The 15,808-nt window shown below is 45.6% G+C and overlaps 1 long non-coding RNA gene across 1 annotated transcript; it reads right to left on the bottom strand.

The window, feature by feature from the left end:
* Window positions 1–9,374: 9,374 nt before the first annotated feature.
* LOC144152034 (uncharacterized) lies at window positions 9,375–14,975 on the bottom strand. The gene is made up of 3 exons (XR_013319034.1): window positions 14,507–14,975; window positions 11,972–12,056; window positions 9,375–9,494 (listed from the first exon to the last, which is right to left on the bottom strand). It is a non-coding gene; the product is annotated as an uncharacterized LOC144152034 (long non-coding RNA).
* Window positions 14,976–15,808: the final 833 nt, after the last annotated feature.

The following is a 15,808-nucleotide window of genomic DNA, read 5'->3' as shown; positions in this document are numbered from 1 at the left end:
GAATAAATCGCCCATTTCTCCCGCATTCGTTTGTCTGAGTTATAAAGTTCCGTGCGCGTTACAAACGGAGGTGCAAGTTTTTTTGTTTTTTTGTCAGAAAAATCGGGTGCGCGTTAGAATCGGGGGCGCGTTAGAATTGGATAAGTACGGTAGCTCAGAGATTTCCCGCCGCGCGAACTTTGTCGTGAAAGTTCGCTCCACGTATTCCAGCCTTTAGGCATCCCAGCAATCTCTGCGGAAAAGCATGTGTGAGCAAAGCCGGGCAAACACGTGTGGCGGTGTGAAGCATTCGCATGCTCGTAGGGCTCGCTGCCCATTCCACAAAGTTGCAAATGCACGATGGATACTGCCGCGCTCCCCGATACAAGGGAGCAAAACACACACACACACACACACACACACACAAAGGGGAGGATATGACGTTAAAGGTCATGTGACTTCCTTCGTATCGTACTGTGCTCACTCCGACTTTTCAAGCGGGAGCAGATCGAACTGCTCCCAACTGCTCTCAGAGCACCGAAAGTGGTCTCGCACTACCACTGGATGACAGTGCTCCTACTTCTGTTCGACCACTGAAACACGCCTGCTCAGGAGAGAGCACTTTCAGAGTGCTTTTGAGTGCTCCTGCTCTCCCAATGGAATTCGCCAAAGTGTCATTCCCTATCAGTTTGGTAGCACGGACAAAGAACTACTGAAGGTTATTCAGGATCTTCATATTGCAAGCTGTGCTGCCAAGGTACTGCCCCCCTACTCGAGCCGGAATAATGCCCTCCTCAACATTACTTCGGGCAAGGTACGCGGCTGCCATTACGGCCCTTTGCACAAAACAAAATGTGCTTTTAGGCAAAACGACATCAGGAACAAATGCTTGTAATCTAGGTTATGACTTTTTGGAAGCCCTCACTCATTAGCTCAATATGTGTTGGGATAGAGGCCACATTCCGAAACAGTGGAAAAGAGCCAAAAATATTTGAATCCCTAAACCTGAAAAAAAGCTTACGATTGAAATTCTCCAGCCATTATCTCTCATTCCATGCATGGGAAAGGTTCTTGAACATGGAGGAAAACTCTTTTTCTGCATACCATGATCAGTTTCAGACGTACACTTTCTACAAAGGTTAAGGCAGCATGAGCTTTAGCTAACAGCCAAACAAGGAGTCGCATTTTAAGCACATTGGACATTAACCTTCCTTGCAGCACGACTTTACAAGTAGCTATTCCAACAACGCGGAGATTGCATCCTCATTCCCCCTCTTCTCGTGAAACGCACCCCAATTACAACGACGAGCGACGATAGGCCAGGGCGCAAGCTCTGCGCAAACGCTAAGCTAAATGTGAGGACGTGGTTTACAGGGACGCAGCCAACTATTTTCGTCTCGACGTAATATTAGTTGCTGTAGTCAATAACCAGGGAAACTCCATTGCCTCTGGCCCGCTTCATACCCCAGTGGTGTATGAAGCAGCAGCCATTGCACTGGCAATGGTGGCCTTCACAAAAATCAGAACAGTAAAAAAATTCAGGGAAGCTTGCGCTCACGTGCAAGACTTGATCATTGACGGACACAAAGTTGAGTTTTATTGTCGTGGTGCCGTGGTTGACGTCGGCGGGATGGCATTTCATTACCTTACGTTGAGCAACGCCAGAGTGAGCTCGTCGTTTTGGTCGACATTTTCTTGTGCCGCCCTGTAAGCATGACTTATCGTCTCTAGCAGATGCTTTGCACGCCGAGCCTGTCGAAGCACACCGGCCTCTTCCTTTCCTCGGCCATGCCAACTATCTGTGGCCTATCCACTATCCGCGACAAACTATGCACACGTATCAAGGCACGCGAGCATGAATGGTGTGCATTTTCGTAGTATTTTAAAAGCTGCGGACACCATACAGAAATGATTTGCTGAACAGCATCGCTGGTAATTAAAACCTCCAAGTCTGCAATCCTAAATTTCTCCCGAGGGCAGATCTCCGAAGAGGTGTCCGTACCTCTAACTTTTGGCTTCGACCCCGGAAAATGAACCGGCGAGTTACATCTAATCTGGACCGCTGCCCTCTTTGGCATGGCCAGGAGTGAATCCACACACAACACCGCTTGCGGCTTCACCGACCTATCGCACGTCAATCTGGACGGTGGCTTCATCTCACTGTCGGGCAGGAACAGAGTAGTGTCCTACACGGATATCCCCAACCACTGTTGGCTGACCTGAGCCTGTATCCCTCCCAGGAATCTGTGGTTTGGAGACACCTCCAGACAAATTCGTGTCGGAGCTTAATTGTCTACAGCTACTGTTACCCAGGACAGGTAACAGTAGCTGTCCCCCCACCCCCCCTGCAGAGTGCCACAGGTGCCAGGAAGGAGCAGGCCTAGCACACACGCTATGTCAGCGTCCTCACACAGCCACACCAAGTTGCAGTGTTAGTAGCAGTGGGAGACCGTACTGCACAGCTCCTACTTGGGGAGAGTAGAACAAGGGTAGGAGCAGTAAGCACCCTGGAACTATCATCACATCTGTCTCTGGCCCTCCAACACCTTTCACCATATGAATTGTTCCAATTTTTACTGCCCCATTTGCTCAATTCTTAGTTCCTACCCCGTTTTAATAAAAGGTGTATTGAATGTTAAATACTCCAAATCTTTGTGCGTCAACCGTAAGTGCATCTATCGCAAGTGCAAGGGGCATGAATAAAAGGGGATGCTTAGAATAAAAAAAATTACAATGTAGCAGTGAGTGTGAATTTTAGCATGTTTTAGCTATGATGGGCATGTAAATTGCTTTTCAGTGATGCTGTGTGCCAGATACTAAGTTCCCTTCTATGTACACAATGACGAGTTTTTCCCAGCAGAGTCCTGGGTATCGCGTTTACAATAGTGAAAATTCACTATCTGCTACTTTTTTTTTTTTGTAGGTCTTTAAGCAGAGCCTGAAAAGCTGTTAGTAGGCAACAGGTTAGTGGGCAACAACAGAAAAAGTTTATTCAGCACACAGTATGTAATTTGTGATGTCACTGCTTAAAATGATATTTGCATTTTCCTCGTGTTAAAAAAATCACAGCAACTGGACAGTATCATACACAGAAAAGTGTTGAAACAGTTCAAAGAAATAGGGATTTAAAGGCATTATACAGACAGGTAATAGTTTTCTGGTAAATACACAAAGTAATGCCACACTCTTAAACTAAAAAGATAATTGAGATTGATGTGATTTCTCTAACATAGCACGTTAATAACAACTGAACAAGACGACGAGCTGCAGGCTTACAAAATTGCTTCACCGATGCAGTTGGAGTCAGAAAAGAAATCTGTAAATACAGGATGTGTTGAGGACAAATGACCATCAATACCAGACGTGCCCAGTAAGTGCAGTCTTCTGCTGAATGGCAAACACGCAAAAAAAATGACTTGATACACTTAATTTACAACTAAAAACAAACTGCAAAAAATGTGAGTATAATCAGATTGCAAGGTAAAACTGACAGGACTAAATTCCTTGGCAAGTTGCAGTATTCCAAAATGGTTTTACCAATGCTGCAAATATAACCCGCCGCGGTGTCTCAGTGGCTAAGGCGTTGCGCTGCAAAACACGAGGTGCAGTCACTTTCATTTCCGAGGGTTTGGGTGGTCGGACCAGCGACAAGCGCCTTACCGAGTCTTGCGGCATCCTAAATAACCTTGTACCAGGTGACACAGTGTTGGCTGACAAAGGATTCACAATAGGTGATGCTGTTGGCATCCACTCAGCCAAGCTAGAAATGCCGGCTTTCACTAGGGGGAAATCGCAGTTATCGGCTTGGGACGTCCAAAAAACTCGAAAATTGGCTAATGTCCGCATTCATGTAGAACGGGTGATTGGGCTACTTAGAGGACGATACCAAATCCTGTCAAGCACTATTCCAATTGATCTTGGGACTGTGAAGCAAAACGAGAGGCTCACCCAGCTAGACAAAATTGTAGCTGTCTGCGCAGCTCTAGCAAATCTGAGCCAGTCAGTTGTGCCATTCGAATAGGCATTTTCCAGCAAGCCGTGTGCATCAGTTTGGCTGAGACAACAATGTCTAGCAGTTTCCCTTATTGTGTGGGAAATAGGTGGGTGAGGCACGCCGTAGTGGAAGGCTCCAGATTAATTTTGGCCACCTGGGGCAAGAAGAGGGGGGGGGGGGGATCTTTAACGTGCGTCAAAATCTCGCAGACACGGGCGTTTTTGCTTTTCGCCTCTGTCAGAAAAGTGGCTGGGAATCGAACCTGCAATGTCCTTGGGCCCAGCAGCACAACACCTTAGCCACACAGAAGAGGATGGAATGGGAATGGCCGCAATGAAATGCCAATACTGGGCAACAGTGAAAAGAGGAGCAGGCATCCAATGCCACTGGTTAGAAGGCGAGCATGACCATTAAGACAGCCAGGGTGCAACGCATGGTTAGTGTGGTGTGTAACGGGTGTGCAAAAAATGTTGTGTGGTGGGCATCTAAAATCGCCGCAAACCATGTGTATTTATTGGAAGTATGATTTAGGTACTACCCAGCGATGGGCATAACAGCACAATGCACAGGCTACTGTACCAGGTAGTGCAATTCCTGATGATTGACTTATTGATGCAATTTTTTGTTTCGCTGTAGTATCTAAATGCACAGATGTTTTGGTTTTCATTGTGTGATTTGCAGTTATGTTCTGTCATGAAGATTTTAGCCCTGGTCATCTGTATGAATGCACTCTTCTGTTCAAACAGAACATTATGAGGATTTTGCTCCTGTAGACATGAAAAGCTGTTTCCTGGACTGTTGACCGACGATTTACCTAATTTCTTGGCGGTGAAAGTTTTGATGTGCCGTAATGTGTAAAATAAGCCCTCCGAATTTTCTATAATGTGAAATGCTATTCCACGCAGTGATTGGCAGCACCCATTGCGAGCCTAAAGCAATGGGAGTCTAGATGAAGACATCAAGCCCAATTTTGAACTGTTACGCTCGTGATTTTGATTCCAATGGTTTAGGTAGGTTATTTTTTGTCAGTTGTTACACCACTGTCCATTTTATGCTGCTGCTGCTGCTCTAGTAAACGTTCTTCAGCTTAGTTCTGTGTCTTCACAAAAAATACAGGGTGTTTGTAATGCTGCCCAATGTCAGTATTTCTTTCCCTTTTTTGTCCAAACTGACATTGATGATTGACGTCGTAGTATGCAATTTTTTAAGAGTTGTTAATGTTTTGTGCAAAAAAAATTGTGCATCTTAGTTAGTGACATGAGGGGTCTCAACTCACATCAGTGAGCAAGCAAGCCACAGTCAAGAAGTTCAGTCCCACATGGGAAGGTTGCAATGCAAGAAAGGCAAGGGGGAGGGGGGTGTAACAAATTGTCACCTAATGCTGCCGTTCAAACGAAACAAGTCCTTTCCCACACATTGTAAATATGCTTGGTCATTTCTGTATGGAATTTGGTGTCACCATTCGAGAAACATATCAGTACTGATCTCCAGGATGACTAAAATCTAGGCACTGATATTTGTTTTACGGTGATCCTTTAATACATCAAAAGGTCAAAAAAAAAAAATCAAAAGGTCTGCAGGCCACATGTGGCCCGGGTGTTTCACACCCTTGCTTTAGATTAACTGTGCACAATAGGGCATGGCTATGTGTATCAATCGTAACACAAAGAATGGAAGGTTACAAGTGGAAGCACCCACACACAAAAACCGAATGGAATGGGAAAAAATGGTGTTTCCGTGTTCTAGATGCGGAGTGTCTTATGCTCGGGGGTATGTCACTTGTTGACCGGTGGCGACCGTCCGCACACCATCTGTGCATGCGCTCCTCTCCTCCTTTCCAAACAGCTGCGTACTCTCCTCTCCTCTCCTACCGTCTGCGCACGCTCCTCCTCCGTTCGCTTCAGCTCTCTCGCGCGCATGCGTGGCTCTCTCTCTCGTAGTCTCCTCTCCTACAGCTGTGAATATAAAGGGGAACTAGCAGAGCGCCCGTTCAGTGCTGCGCTTGCTTTGCTTGACTCCGTGCTTCTTCAGATGAAGTAGGATGGAAGCAACAGTCCCGTCAGCGGGTGCGCTGACGCAATTAAATATAACGGAAACGCAAACGGAACCCCCATGACACTCCGCATCCTACTCATGGTTCCCTTCGGGGAGATGGGTGTAATTTTTTTTTGTACCCCAGCAAGGCTCCTTGTCTCTGTTTAGCTCCAAGTAGTAGTGCAGAAGTGACAACAAAAGAGAATCGGCAGACTGCATCGGTGCTCCTGTGACCTACTGCAAACTATCACTAATATTTAACTGATGGGTAATTTACATTGTGAACTGTTGGTTGGGTGGTGTATTATTGATGTGTAATAAAATGTTTCTTGATAGACATGTTCTCATCATGCCATTTTTAATAGTGTCCCAAGCTGCTGTTAGCAGTTACCCTAGGTGTAAGTAAGACAAGTTAACTTAACAAGCCTTGCTGCTGATGCCCGGAAACACCGTTAAGCTTTGGTGGTGCACAAAGAACATGGGTTGGTAAGCTAGTTGGTATTGCATAATGAAAAGTGGGTCTTACAAAGCAATATGAACAAAGGCAGGACAAAGCACTGAACTGTGACTGATTGTTTATTCAAAGAATAAACATACCAATGCGATTACAACCAATGAAAAGGCTAAAAGCACATCGAAACCAACACGTCATCTCGCCCCTTCCCTGCTACATAGCAAGGTTTTGATACACGATTTCTTTTTTTGTGAGTGCAACTGAAGGGTCTCTAATGCACACATTATTAAACATTCATTTTCAAGTACGCCTATCAATTCATGTGTGAACTTTTCCTTTTCTAAGCAATGAACGCACTTCCCAAAAAGTGGAACACAAGCATAACTTTTCGCAGTGTGACAAAATGTGGCCCGATAATTCAATGAAGTCCTTGTGCTCACTGTACAGATCACCATTTCATAACAGTTGAATTAGCCAAAATGAAGGCGATAGCCATGAGTTATCATTTCCTGGCCAGAAACCACGTCTTGCAAAAAATATTCTAGCACATGAAGAGTATGACTAAAATGTTTTTTTTTTATATTCTAGCACATGAAGAGCATGACCAAAATGTGTTTCTTTTTTTTTTTTTTTTTTTCCATTTTCCACACTCATTGTAAATTCAAATAGCAGTAGCTGGAAAGGCACCTAAATGCACATAAAAAGGCACCAGTCGACCTCGCTATTTATTTCTGAATATTTCTGTAGATCAGTTTCGAAGTGTGCTAATTACCATCACTGTATTTAAACCTGCTGCTGCTCACGGATGCCGCAAAAAACGGCACTCTTGAGGCTTGCCCCGCAGGACGCACACCAGCTCTGTGAGGGCGCCGTATTTCTTTTCTAGCAGCTGCATACGCCTGCAATGAAAGAGAAAGGAAAAAAACGGGCTAAAGTTCGGGGTGAAGCAGAAAGGCACAATTACTTCCATTATGTGCACAATTAGTTTTTCTAAACCAAGCAGGAGCTACAAGTTTTGTACGGAGACTGAAATGGCAGTTCTGCTGCCCCTAAAAACACATAATAGTAAGTTTCGCTAAGCGCTGCTGGCGCAAAACAACAGCTTGAGACGACGTTCGTTTCCTGCCGGCGTGATCGAACAGCAATTTCTTCAAAAGATATATCGGCCTCAAAAGTGCGCAGGATAGAAGTACCCGAGGTTTTGACCTTTAACTGATGCTCGCCGGTTTCCTCACTCCACCCAAGGACAATCGAAACACAGGGCTTCATGCCCTGCGCTGAGATTGACAGAAGTAAATTGATCGATGCATGCGATCCAATCACCGCACGAGAAAAAACAAGAAGAAAACACTTGCTGCTTATGTTCGAGTTATTATCAAAAAAGCAGCCCTAAAAACGGCTTCCCTCAAGATGGCACGGGCGACACATTGGCACTGGGTTTCTCGTGCGCTAAATGTTTCACATTCAGCAAAACAACTCACCTGTGACATTGGAGCGCGGCGGCTGGCCATCAGCTGATCTGCGGCGGCGACTTGATACGCGTCTGGCGATAGGTAGATCGCACTGTACTCAACAGTACTTAGCGTCGAGTTATTACTTTGCGTTCAGTGGGCATCAGTTTGGAAATGATGCAGTTCATGCTGACAAACGACCAATGCGCTAACGATGCAACCTTTGCGCCCCGACCGACTCGCACTCGCTCGTAGGTGTGCGCCAAGGTGTGCGCAGAGGCTGGGGTTGAATTGCAGATAAGGTTGTCACACTCATGAGCGGAACCATGAATTTTCGCGTAATCAACGCTATCGCGGTGCAACAGACTATCAAGCTACTCGCACACGCCTTGCACGAAAACACAAGCTCATATCGCGGACCGCGACCTGCCTGGCCGCCATGAAGGCACGGAGGAGAAGAGGAGGGCCTGATCTGCGGGCCGTGCGCACAACGTCGCCTAGCAACAGACGCTTGGCCACAGATATGGCGGCGCACGCATGGTTGCCTGTATGTATGTGAATACGCTCTATAGGTTTAATTTTTTATAGGTTTAGCTTTTTATTTGCTGAAAACGCTCATTATACGCGTCCTCTTTTCTCATAGGAATCAAAGGGGAGGATGTCCGTCACACTCCTACTTCCTGGATATTATCTTCGGTATCGGTAGACGCATTTTCTTTTATTCGAACACAAAGAACTTTCCAAAACCTTTCCAGGCTACGCGTTCCTCGAAAAATGGAAGGGACCCGCCGCGGTGGCTCAGTGGCTAAGGCGTTGCGCTACTGAGCACGAGGTCGCGGGTTTCTGATGGAGGCTAAAAGCACAACACGCCCGTGTGTACAAGATTTCGGCGCACGTTAAACATCCCCAGGTGGTCATAATTATTCCGGAGACCTCCACTACGGCGCGCCTCATCGCCTGCGTTGCGTCGGCGCGTTAACCCTTATGAAAATTTCTATGTCCAGTCAAAAGACAGTCTGCGTCCCGAAGGAAACAGACTGCGTGCGTCCTGTGTGTTTCCTCTGTGTTGGAATTTCGCCACCGACTTTCTGCGTACTCCAAGTGTCCCGTGTGTTTCCGTCCTCCATGCGTCCAGTCTATCTCCCAAAGGCAGCACAGACACCATACGGCCTTTGTGTGTCCCCTATATGTCTTGAAGGCAACAGACCGCATTCGTCCCTTGTGTGTCCCCTGTATTGAAATTTCGCCACCGACTTTCTGCGTCCTCCAAGAATCCTTTATGTTTCCGTCCTCTACGTATCCCACAAGCTTCCACCTTTTGAGTGCCCTTTGCATGCTGTCAAATAACAGCGCCCAACAGCCAGCTGCATGTAGAAAATGTCAGCCAGCTCCACAGTCACTGTTTCATGCTGCAGCTGTTTCTGTAAGAGCAAGCTAACGAAAATCACATGAATCACACGACTCTTGCAAACCTGACTATTTTATTCAGGTTGGATCCATACGTGCTGCTGCCGCCTGCCACACCAGGTGTCGCCTCATCTTTACCCCTCACAGGACGGGATAGCCACTGCCACGCTTGAACCTGAAATGACAAACGCATTGATCGCATATGAAGGGGTTTAAACAAACACGTCTCAAACATTTGCTGGTTATGCTTATAAATATAAAGGAGTGTTCCCATACAAAACTGAACCAAGTATCCTGAAAGAGAAGGTACAACTTCTAGGTTGCAAAATTAGCCACAAAATTTAGACCATATAAATTAACTAATGAGCTTACGAACATCAAATATGACATACTGTTTAGATTCATGGCCTCCTCATGACGGGCATTTATACAGCCTCGCAAAAACATTTGAGATGAGATTATTGCAGCAGCACAGTGGGAACAAAGCAAGATGGGGGGGGGGGGGGGCAGGGAAGGCAACATAAAATTGCATGAACATGCTAAGACAGGCATTGATCAGTCGTCATCATGAGTAGTTGCTTGTGTCTACACGTTCTTTGGAACCTATAAAGGCAGCAGTTTTATTGTGCATTTCGTTTACGAGACAGCACTTGCATTGTCTAGTTTGTTTGTCTGTGCTTGCTTACAAAAAGCAAAATGTACATCACCATGAACTGACCAACCTCTAGGTTGGCTCCTCACTTCTTATATTTCCTTGTGTCGATGGGTAGCAGACACAGGAACAGAAATAAAAAACAACCCTAGAAAAACGTGGTGGATAGCACACTTGCACCCATCATTGCACGCGTGCCACGTGGTCACTCATCCCAACAGATGTACAGTGCACGGAGTGACCCCCAAGCAGCGAAAGCTGGGCGTGGTCGCTCTGTACTTTGTGAAAATACAAGCTACTAGAAAGATTTGACAGATAGCACAAACAGTGCAGGTGCGCCAACTTTGCACCATGGCACGAATTTTTCAACGCACAACAGAAAACGCACCGGTATGTCAGTGACACCGTGGAGGAGAAATTCGAAGACAAACCAGGACATCAGTGACAGTGAAAGGGTTAAAGCGGTCGAATACAGCAAATTTAATTTCAGGGTTTATGCTTACCAGCAATGAGGAAAGCTACCGCAGTAACTTGAGCCGACTACTCTGTAACGTGCACTCAAATGCTAAAAACACAAGCATTTTTGCATATGTTTGCACACAGAGCATTCATACTGTTCGGAAATAATGCAGGTTTTTCCTACTATCAACATCATAATATTGCCCCCAACCACGCCATTTGATTTGTTTACAAAATGTTTTGTTACAAGCACCTGGCCACACCCTGCAATCTTGTCCTTTTTAAGGGAACCGTCTTTTTCCCCTTTTTCCTTTGTATGCTGCACCAGCAGTCCTGTTTGATATGGAAAGGGTGTTGCTTTGCGATCCCTATCCTAGCTTTTCCTGTTTTTTATTGAAAATGTTCTCGATCTAAATGAATGAGTGCAAAAGAAACCCTGCAGCTCCTCACTTCGCCAACGCTCATCCAACCAATTCGCCAACGCTCATCCATGCACGTCCCTTTGCTGACTCCTTCGAGGTTTGTGTTTTTTATGTTTACTGCGGAGCACAAGTTTGCTCCGATAATCTATATTTTTACAAAAACCCTGCATTATCCGTGGCTACATAACAATATTCCAAACAAAGTCTGATACACAAACCAGAACCCCCCACAGCTCTTTCTTCAATTGCTGAGTACCCTTCTACAATTGATTGATTGTAGGGTTTAACGCGCCGACGCAACGCAGGCGATGAGGTGCGCCGTAGTGGAGGGCTCCGGATTAATTTTGACCACCTGGGGATCTTTATCGTGCGCCGAAATCTCGTACACACGGGCGTTTTTGCTTTTCGCCTCCATCAGAAAAGCAGCCGCCGCGGCCGGGAATCGAATCCGCGACCTCGTGCTCAGCAGCGCAACGCCTTAGCCACTGAGCCACCGCGGCGGGTACCCTTAGGACCATCATTGAATTTGCTAGAGTAAATAGCTGTTCGGGGGGGGGGGGCTACGATGGCCAGTGAGACTCATTACACTACATGAAACACAGTGGAAAAAAGGCACGCAATACACCCTTTTCACTGCTAGGCACAAGTTGCATCTAGGGCATTGAAGTGAATTCACCTAAATTCTATTTCTGGGTGCATGGAATTGTTTCACTCATGTAATGTAATCCATCATATGACTTTTGAGTAGAAGTCTGTAGTTCATCTGTTCATCTATAGTTTATCTAGTTCATCTGTAATAGGCGGTAGAAGAAAAATCCCCACACACTGTCTGTGGGTACCACGCAACTACCACAGTGAACAAGGGTGACAAAGTCGTTATTAATTAATTCATGGAGCAAGGACGCAGCCCTGATGCGACAAAAAAAATAAGAAAGGTACCAGGAAGTTTCTCACCCTCATCGGTTCCTTATTTTTTGCCCCATCTCTGCAATGTTCTTATGTCTTAATATCACTAAGGTACCACAAGAATGCCATAATGGTTTTCTATGTTTTCATGTTCTCTCAGCCTTCAAAATCGAGATTTTCATGCATTTCACAGCCGTAATGAACTCCACTTACAGGTCGTGCAGGATAGATAGAAACAGGAGGCAGCCAATTCTTCTGGTAGCTCACAACGTACATCCTCCATGTCAAACACCTGGCCCTGTAAAAAATGGAAGTTCAAGTAGTAAACAAGCCGTAAATATGCGGTATAATGCCGTGAAATACTCGCTCTGACATGACATGACAGAATTTCTTTTTTGTAGGTGCAAAAAAGGCACCTTCAGTTCTTTCAAGCTAAAAAATAAGTACAGTGCTCACTGATTGAAACGCAACACTGCGAGCGTGTGGCCGCCAATACATGCAGCGCCGTCCATGGACGCCGCTGTCGCTGACAGCGCACCGCTGTCGCTGCGGGGAACCACTGCCCCGCTTATTGGCAACCGGAAGCAGCAAGCTTATGGTCAAAACACTCTCATCCTCGTGGTATACCACAATGCAACACCTAGCTTCCACGGGCGTCCACTGGCGGCGCTGCATGTAGCGCAGGCCACGCGCTTGCAGTGTCGCGTTTCAATCCGTGAGCACTGTACATACATTACAATCCTTACAAGGCTTTCAGCCATACTTTAAAGGAACAGAAGCATCCTTACACTGAATTAATGTTAAACTAAGCCTATTAAATATCCCTAGGTGGTAGAAATCTGTGGCCCCAGATTTCCACTGTGCAAGCATATTCCCTGGTCCAGAGGGTGCGAAACATGGTTACGGCTTTTAAAGGAGCCATGAAGAGAAAACACAAGTTTGGTTCATTCAAAGGATTCCGTTGCTAGAATCATGCTGACACCATTTTTAACATAAACTCCACTCAAATAACCTACAAATTAGGAACAAAGGAAATGGCCATGCGACCCACTAGCTCATTTCTCGCAACAGAACCTATGTCATACCAGCCAGCTCTGCAGTTAGCGGAGGGCGGCAACAGCAAACGCGAATTAGGCAGAGGCTATAAGCCTGCCGAACGAACTATTTGCGCTTAAATTTAGGGCACATTCTTTTTACAGTAGTAAGAATGGTGGGACCAACAGTAAAGGTTAGGAAAGCACACGTAAGCATAGAAGTACCGATGCGTACTGCTGTTGGTACTGCGCGCACTATGCTTGGTTTAGCTGCACAGGACTGCGGGGCTTTGGGGTTGTCTCGGACAAAAATGGCTGATTGACACAAGCAACGGTGTCTTACGTGACCATATTTGTGGAGCGAGCACTATGTTTCACGAAACGATTATTTTCTCGCTGAACAAAAACAAGCCACGTTTAAATACGGTAAAAACAAAACAAAAGCAGAAAGCGGCTTGCCACGGTATGGTGGCACCATCTAGGTTAACTAACGGTAAAGAAGGTTTCCCAATCAGCTGCAGAGCGGTCGGTTCCTGTGATGTCATTGCAGACCCTGAAAATGCACGATTTAGCGGGAAAACCAAAATTTTAGCTTCAATTAATGAATTTCTCAGTGAATAAAGCATCGTTTGCATTTGGACAAGTGCTGGGGGCACCATACCACACGAAATCTTTCGAATAACACAAACTTGTATTTTGTCTTCATGGCGCCATTAAAATTCTCTCTGAGGCACATGGTGAACGTCTCAGCGTGCCAATACCTCCAAGGGGTAGGCAAGTTGAAATGCTGACGAAACGAAAAAACAGGATGGCGAAGGAGCACGGTGGCAAGCCCTGTTTAATCTTTTTTGCACCGTGATTGTATCCCCATCACATGCATACTTGTAAGAATCAACACGTTTAACCCATGCTCAACATGTTACGGTCAACACAATTTATGCAAGCCAGCTACAAATAATGTCACACCACACAAGAATTTCTGTCTGATCATGACGATGCTGGATGAGCTTAGGAAAGTGGAAAAATTTCTTGCATTAAAACAGTGAAAGCTGTCCTGTGACTGCACCAGCAATGCAGGCTGGAACAGCATGTTTTCAAGCTGCGACGTCTAAACAATTATCTGGTCAAATGTTCACTGCCTAAAGACCTTGTGCATGTGGTACTACTTATAAAGTTGCTAGCAATGCTTAAATGTTGAAAATTCAACGTATATGCAACTCTTACGTATTATAACTACAAATGTAATGCAGCCTCCTTGCATTTCTTTACCCGTAAACGAAAACTACCCGTTAGAACAATGCTAAGCTGCCTACGTCCTGTAAAAAAATATACTGTGGGTCAACTGCCTCCTAAAAAAAAAAAAAAAAAATCGGGGAGTGGGCGTTTTGTTTTACAACCATTAACGCAGTTTTCTTTTTTTCTTTTTTCATGCAACAAGCTTTAGCGTCGAATCCACCCAAGTCAAGCGGCGGCCGCTGGGCCGTCAGCATAATATTTTCGTTGCCGGCAATGGCAAGGGGGTCGATCACTCACACAGCATACTGGCCGCCGCTCCTGGAAGCTCATTATGACCGCGCCGACGCAGCCGGTAATTTACAATAAAAGAAGCGCGGCGACCCGAACACCAAGAAATATACTCAACACGTTTAACAAAACAGCACTGCGGCAACGCGTAATAAAATTTTAACATGCACCACGATAAACAATCACTTACGGCAGAACACGCAGCATTTTTCACACGTCGCGTCGACAGACTGGAACTTGCAGTAGAAACTCTTGATTCACGTAGGCACGCACAACTTGTCAGGTATTTTGTCAAATGGCGACCTCGATGTGCGTTTGCTACAGCAGCGCAGTAGGGCGACGACACAGACGCTTTGCCAGAACTCACGATGTTTCAGGTGGCACAAGAGCACTAACACGTAATATTACGGCAGGAGGAGCACGTAGTAATTCACGTAACACCAGCAAATCGAAAACAAACCACCAAAACCACGCACAACGAACAAACCACGTCTTTTCTTGCGCACCTATAACAATGACTGCATATATGCTAGCCTAGACTAGACTTATTACTACAGTTGGCTATCTAGCAGTCATAGAGTTTTAGCAGTTACTTTCTTCCTTCATCATCACCCCTGAAGCAAACTAGGCAGACGCCATTATAGTATTTTGTTAAAGTTGATAATAGCAAAAATATATATAATTGCAGTATATTTTCTTGATGCGCGCAACGTCTTTTGTTGTCGTAAGTTGTTGCTACTCAAAAGCGAATAAAAATGGATTAACAAACAAAGTTATTATCATCGTCATCTACATCTAGATTGACTGTTTTGTGTTTTGTTCAGCGTCCAAGCATTCACCATTCACTGTTTGTGGGCTTTTCACAAACAGAACGGCCGGATAAAAAAATTATTCCCCGCAGACATACGCAAACACACGCGCACACGCACACGCACGCACGCACGCACGCACACACACACACACACACACACACACACACACACACACACACACACACACACACACACACACACACACACACACACACACACACACACACACACACACACACACACACACACACACACACACACACACACACACACACACACACACACACACACGCACGCACGCACGCACGCACGCACGCACGCACGCACGCACGCACGCACGCACGCACGCACACAAAAGCACCGTGCGTCAAATCCACGCAGGCAAACAATTCACTCAAATGGAGGCTTAGCAAGACTATGTGAACTCAAGTATTTATACCTAGGTTTACGCAACGATTCGTTTACGACATGACCGTGTATTGTTTTGGTGGCTTGGAGGTTAAGTACTCGCCTACTGATTCAAAGGGCGGAGGTTCGAAACCCGCTGAGTGATCTTTGATTTTTTTTTTTTTAACCGTGCTTTAATTAAAGTTTTTCTGCCTTAGGTTATATTTTGACATTGTTGTTGCTCTCGTCTGGCTGTGTCCCTTTTTTTTCTGTCGCAATATATTTCTACCGCA

Source organism: Haemaphysalis longicornis, unplaced genomic scaffold (assembly GCF_048455015.1).
Source record: "Haemaphysalis longicornis isolate Haplotype H1 unplaced genomic scaffold, Haemaphysalis longicornis Haplotype H1 scaffold_9, whole genome shotgun sequence".
NCBI classification, from domain to species: domain Eukaryota; kingdom Metazoa; phylum Arthropoda; class Arachnida; order Ixodida; family Ixodidae; genus Haemaphysalis; species Haemaphysalis longicornis.
This window is presented reverse-complemented; position numbering and strand designations above follow the sequence as displayed.